This window comes from Haemaphysalis longicornis, unplaced genomic scaffold (assembly GCF_048455015.1).
Source record: "Haemaphysalis longicornis isolate Haplotype H1 unplaced genomic scaffold, Haemaphysalis longicornis Haplotype H1 scaffold_10, whole genome shotgun sequence".
Classification (NCBI taxonomy): domain Eukaryota; kingdom Metazoa; phylum Arthropoda; class Arachnida; order Ixodida; family Ixodidae; genus Haemaphysalis; species Haemaphysalis longicornis.
Window position 1 is genome coordinate 147,947,328 of NW_027526204.1, and position 6,000 is coordinate 147,953,327.

Consider the following 6,000-nt stretch of genomic DNA (forward strand, 5'->3'; position numbering starts at 1 on the left):
TAACTTTATCAAACAAGATGAGAAAATACTCGCGGCCTGCGTCTCTGCGAGTCCTTTAAGTGTAATCTACGCTTATCCTGAAGAACCATCTGATGTATCTTCACTTTTATAGGTTTTCTTGTCTGATTGTCATGGTTTTATTTCTCCACAGTAAACTTTCTTACACCCTTTTTGGCCAAAAAGGGTGTTTTACGTTCAATAATTCATAGAATTTTATTAAATCCCAAACAAATATTTCCCGCAATCTCAACACCCTTCAAGAAGGGTGTTCACTATTTCAACCCCCCTTTTCCCAAAATGGTGTAACGTTACAAATTAGGGCGTTGGAAACTAAGAAAACGGGTGTAAGGAAAACGGGTGTGAGAGACATCCAACTTTGGAGGTATTTCATACCCGTTTGCACGGGTGGGCCGAACATTTTCTAGAATCAATTCGGTATATCCGGTTTTCGCTGTATCTGAACGTAAAATACATGCATACAAACTATAGCGGGAAACAAAGATTTGTTCTTTGTAGCCGGGATTCCGTTAATTCGGTACGATGTTTCACACAATACAAGTTGGCATAATTCATTACAAATGAAGCTGTTTAAGCTTGAATTAGCTTCGGTGGGGGTAAGCAAAAGGAGACATAAAAAACAACTGCGCCCCCCGCAAAGGGTGCACCACCACAGGTAAGGCATTATAACAGTGGAGCCGGCTTTGAAGCCTGTTCGAGTGTGGTCACGGAAGGCGCAAGCGTATGCGCGCCTCTTACTATAACATTTCAAAGGTGCTAGTCTTCTTGCGATTCTAAAACGCAAAAACAACACAAAACAAAACAAAAACATTGGCCCAGCTTGCAATGGCGGTGCAAGGCGGTAGAAGCAGCATAGCTGGGGGTGGACTTCGCGTGTTTCTCTCTTGGATCAGCTGTCAGTGTAGGGGACACACTGGAACAGCCTTGTAAAATCCGGTTAAACTTGGCCTATCCCCTCAGCGCTTAACCTGGATTAGCAAGAACATCGCAAAGCCTAGCAAACGTAGCAAAACTTAGCAACACCAGCCGAAACTAGTTCAACCCTTAACTCGGCTGTTCTTTTTTTTTGCAACTAAATACCTATTTCACACCATTTGAACACCCTACAGAAAGCCAAGCGTCTTGCAGTCGGTCAACGCCATTTTCGCCGCACTAGTATTGTATTTTGAATTCTAATGGTTCAAACTGATAGTTCACGTGCCAAAGCTTGGGGCATGGGGCACACCGTACATAGAAACGAGCTATCATTGAAGAATAACAATTTTGTTTTGCTTTTGAACATTTCTTACGAGTAGAGGAGGGTATGAGGGGATGTCTATACAGTGCAATTACACATGCATGCATGGCCGTATTTAATGAACAGCTCAACAACACCTTTTACACACCCTTTCAACACCCTTAAAAATACCAATGTTGTTGAAGTTGATCAACACCTTTTTTGTTCACACAAAAAGGGTGCACAGCTAGGAAAAGTGCGTAGTGATTCAAGAAAAAGGGTGTAATTGGCTCCCAGCTCCCTTTTTCCACTTATGTTGCACCCTTTTTTGGCCAAAAAGGGTGTAAAAATGTTGAGTGTGAATCAAAGCAAAGATTCATACTTACAATACGAAGACTTTTTAATTACCCCAATAAAATTGCGTCGCTTCGGTGACATGGCATTTCCTATCAGCTATTGTGTGCAGTTCAAGCGAAGTGGTTCGGATTCTTACCAAAAAGAAAAACACCGGAAGGGGGCAAGCCAGAGGATGGTCACTGATTGGCAACTAATTTTATTAGGCAAAAAAGACTATATTTTAGAAGAACCTTTAGGAATGAAGGAAGGATTAAAGCTCGGGGTGTGAAGTTATACTGGTACGTGCGAACATGTAGTGGAGAGAGCAGGGACGATTCTAGCAAATACACAATACAGTCCAGCCCGCTTATATGAACCCATCGATAAGCGGAAAGGAGTTCAGTACATCCGTACTTCACTGCATCTGAACATGAAATATATGCATACAAACACGGCAGCAGTAAACAAAGATTTGTTCTTTGTAGCCGGGATTTCATTAAAACGGGGTTCGATATAAGTGAGCTATGCTCTATCTCAATCGAGAAGCGAAGTGGCTGGCGCGTTGGCACATCACCCTCATTTCTTGCGGAGTGCCAAAGCGTCATTTACTTCTCGGGCTTTGTCCGCGATACGAATTATTTAGGCTGAAAAATAATATCGGTTGTTTTCAGAGTGCAAAAATCTACCATAATAAATTTATACCCGCGTTCCTGAACTTCAACAAAAAATTGTTTAAGGGTTTTACGCGCCGAAGCAATACATGAGCTTTGAGGCACGCTGTAATGGGAGGATACAGAGTAATTTGAACCACTTGGGGATCTTTAACGTCGGCCGGAATGTCCACAGACGCGCCTCTGGGTTTTTCGCATTTCTCTGGAAACGGCTGCCGTGGCAGGCATTGGAAACCGTATTGAAGGTCTCAGTACCACAATGTCTTCACCGCTACGGATTCCTGGAATAATTCATGGCCCGAAAGACATTTATACAAAAAAACCCACACACGATCAGCAAGATCAGCGTGAAATTGTACGTAGCGCTGACGATCCTGGCTTCGCAAATAGTTGGAAGGAAAGTTCTGCTCTGCGAACTTGAGACCTATCGGTTTTATTCTGAAAGCACGGCAGCTGGAAGCGTGAACGCACACCACGAGAAAGACTTTCAAGTGACGTACATTTCCCTGCAGTCATTTTAAATACATACAAAGGAACCCTCAGTTTTACGGCCCCATGTTTGAACTGCCAAATGGTACCGAAGGAATAGCTGACGTTCGCGAGCTTTCTTCGTTGTCAGGCAATTCTCGAGGATCCACTGCACGAATAGTTCAGTTCCAGAAAAACCCTAACCATAACTCTTTGAAGGGTCTATATGCCAAGACTTCTGCACCTTCATTCTACTACGCGGAAGTGAAAATGACAAAAAAAGCTAGCAAGAAAACCTACTGAAATAATTCATCGGGGTATGCACTTAAGTCTGCTTACGTGCTGTCAAGGCGAAAACTTTGCGATACTTAATAACTTTGCAGCTACGTCCTATTTGCGTCTTTTTATTCGTTTTTGTTTCTTTGTCTCGTACGCAAAATACTTCGACTGGCTTCTTTTCGACTACACCGAGTTTGCGTCACTTTCAGATTCGCTTCCGTTTCTTCATCTTACGGTGCTAGTTACGTCAGACGCCATAGCTTATGTGGAATCAGGGTTGTAAGCGGCTCATGAGCACCTGTTCTACTCACGGGCCGTCGCGTTCAGGTATCATTAGGGTTGTTTGTTTTTCGAAAAACTCCGATTTTACCGGATTCTTACACCCAGAACATGTTTCAGAAGATTCGGATTAAACCCGATTTCTCCCCGAATGGATCTTTTCAAAGGAGCGATCTGAACGACTGTGGTCCGATTTTCCGCCGTTCTGAACCCGTACTTGCTGGAAGCAAGCGCACAAACACACCTTTCGAACTCATTGAGTGTGGGAATTGCTCTACCACCCGCAACCTGAGGCCGGCAAATGCTACCCTAACATTGTTGTGCCCAGCTGATTGAAGCTGCATCGCCGATAAAACCTTAGCCCTGTTGAGGTACGTTCAGCGATCAGACAGGGCTCGAATGAAGACCGAAAAGTTGCGGAAGCAGATTACAATAACGTATGTAAACAATGGTAAGGGAAAAATAGATGACCAGCTTTTGGTGAATAAAATGTTTGATCTGCTAGAAGTTATTAATGCTATATACAGTCATTATTTGTTCATTTCCAAGGAAACGCCAAATTTCGGGGAGGATTTTAAAGAGAAACGTGAAGTTCCCCCGATTACCAGCTTGAAATAAACACCGATTGTAACGCGTTAGAGTTCAAAAGCTCGTGATAGCCTCTAAATAAACTGAGTTATTAAAATAACCTTAGTGCATCTATCGATTGAACCCGAAAAAATCCGAATTTCGGAATGGTTTCACCGAAACACCCTATTTCTCTCCGTATATTAGTTTCAACAAAAGCACCCGATTTTTACCCCCAACTCCCCACCAGCTGATTCTGAAAAAATGTAAAACCCGAAAACGAATAACCCTAGGTATCATGCAGTACGCACTATTGTACAGCTTTTACATTTATATTTCCCTGTTTTCTGAACGCTGTGAAGCTGGAACATTAGCCCCTCAAAGCTCTTAATCCCTGGAGATTCTCCCAAGTGGGGAGAATCTTCCGATTCTCCCGAGAAACGGGTGCTGGAACTTTCGATGGCGATGAAGACGACGCAGGCACCTAGCTCAATAGACGCATAGGCGAAGAGGAAGACGACTAGGCGAAACGACAAGATGGCGGTGCATTGAACGGTTCTCTGTAAATAATGTAAATATATTGGCTTTCTATCGACGATGGCCCCCTCCCTTGCCTCCCTGGACGTTCTTCCACAAAGAGCAGGAACGAAAACAAGTTTTCTCTATGCTGGCAACCTGCAGAGTTAACGCAATGGTAGCACATTTGGCTGGTGACAACCGAATCACGTGATTTTACCGCGAAGCTTTACTGTCCTCCCTGATTACGCTGTACGCCAATACGCCCAATAGGAAAGCCAACTTTCTCTGACGATGGTGATGAATGACCGTAGGGGAAGGGAAGGAAAAAAACGGCGGTTGGTTTTTCTGCCATGAGAATCGGTAAAACACGAAATAGAAGTGTGCAGCGAAATCTGCAGCAAAATTAGCATGATTTGCGGGCCGGCGGCTGTCTGTGGGTGTGCTTGGCGAGCGACGTCCTGCTGGCGGGTCGCTTGGTCAAAGGTGTACTGGCGTAATTTCCATGACAGATATGACGTCAGTGAATTCTCGGTGTATCCCGGCATAAAAAACTTTCGTGCTAAAATATAAAACCCGAAAACGAACAAAACCTATCTATAACGTACTCTTTAGTACTACAGGTTGTTTCACCACAAGAACACCCTGTCTGCAGTGGTGCACCCTTTACAGGACGCTTGCTTCGTTGTGTTTGCGTCATTTCCGTGGCGGATGTGACGTCAGTGAAATTTTCGTGTATCCAGGCATATAAAACTTCCGGGTGAGAAAGCGCTCCCCGTGGCGGGAATCGAACCTGGGTCCCTCGCGTTATGAAGCCGACGTCTATCCGGCTGCTCTATTTCGACATGGGCGTAGCCAACACCAACCAGCAGGTACCGATGCGCGCCGTACAACGCAAACCTAAACGTTAGGCCTGCAGAGTGCAGATCCGCGAGTTGCTGCGGTTATACCAGGAAAGTGATGCGTACCTCCAGAGTAGCACATAGCCGCAGTGTGGGATTGGCCAACCAAAGAATTCATCAGGAGTAAGCTTCGCGTTCAACCATCTTCGTCGTTAGACGGAGGGGTGCATGATTTTTTATTTACTCTTTAACGCGGCGGCCGTTTTCTGGACCGAACAAGAACTCGAACAACGAGACGGCGGTGTTTAGCGGAATGAGGCACGTAAAACTTTCGCATTAACAAGAAAAAAACCTATTCATTTCAGCTTGCAACGATTTGCACACAAAAAACATATTGTTCTGCCTCGTCTTCTCCCCTAAGACACACCCACCCACAAACGGCAGAGGTTCGATCTCATTGAGACAGGCAGCTTAAAAGTGGAGTCGTAATGTCGTTTCATCAGCAGCATATCCGTTTTACCCTTCACGAAAACACGATGGCACGCACTTACCTATAGGTTGCACCAGTCGCAATTTTTTCAGGCTCTTGATGGAACCATAGTAACGCCTAAATAGATGAGTGAAAAAAAGGAAATTGCAAGTGGGCCTACTTTGGGAGTAGAAGCAGCTATGTGTAATATGCGGTAAACCATCGATTCTCTATTAGTACCAGAACGACGAGGTACACCGTTTCTGTGCGTGCTACGCCCCCCATCGAACGTTTTACCTCCTCTTCGCGGAAGCCAAAATTCAATTCTCGTCCCTCGAC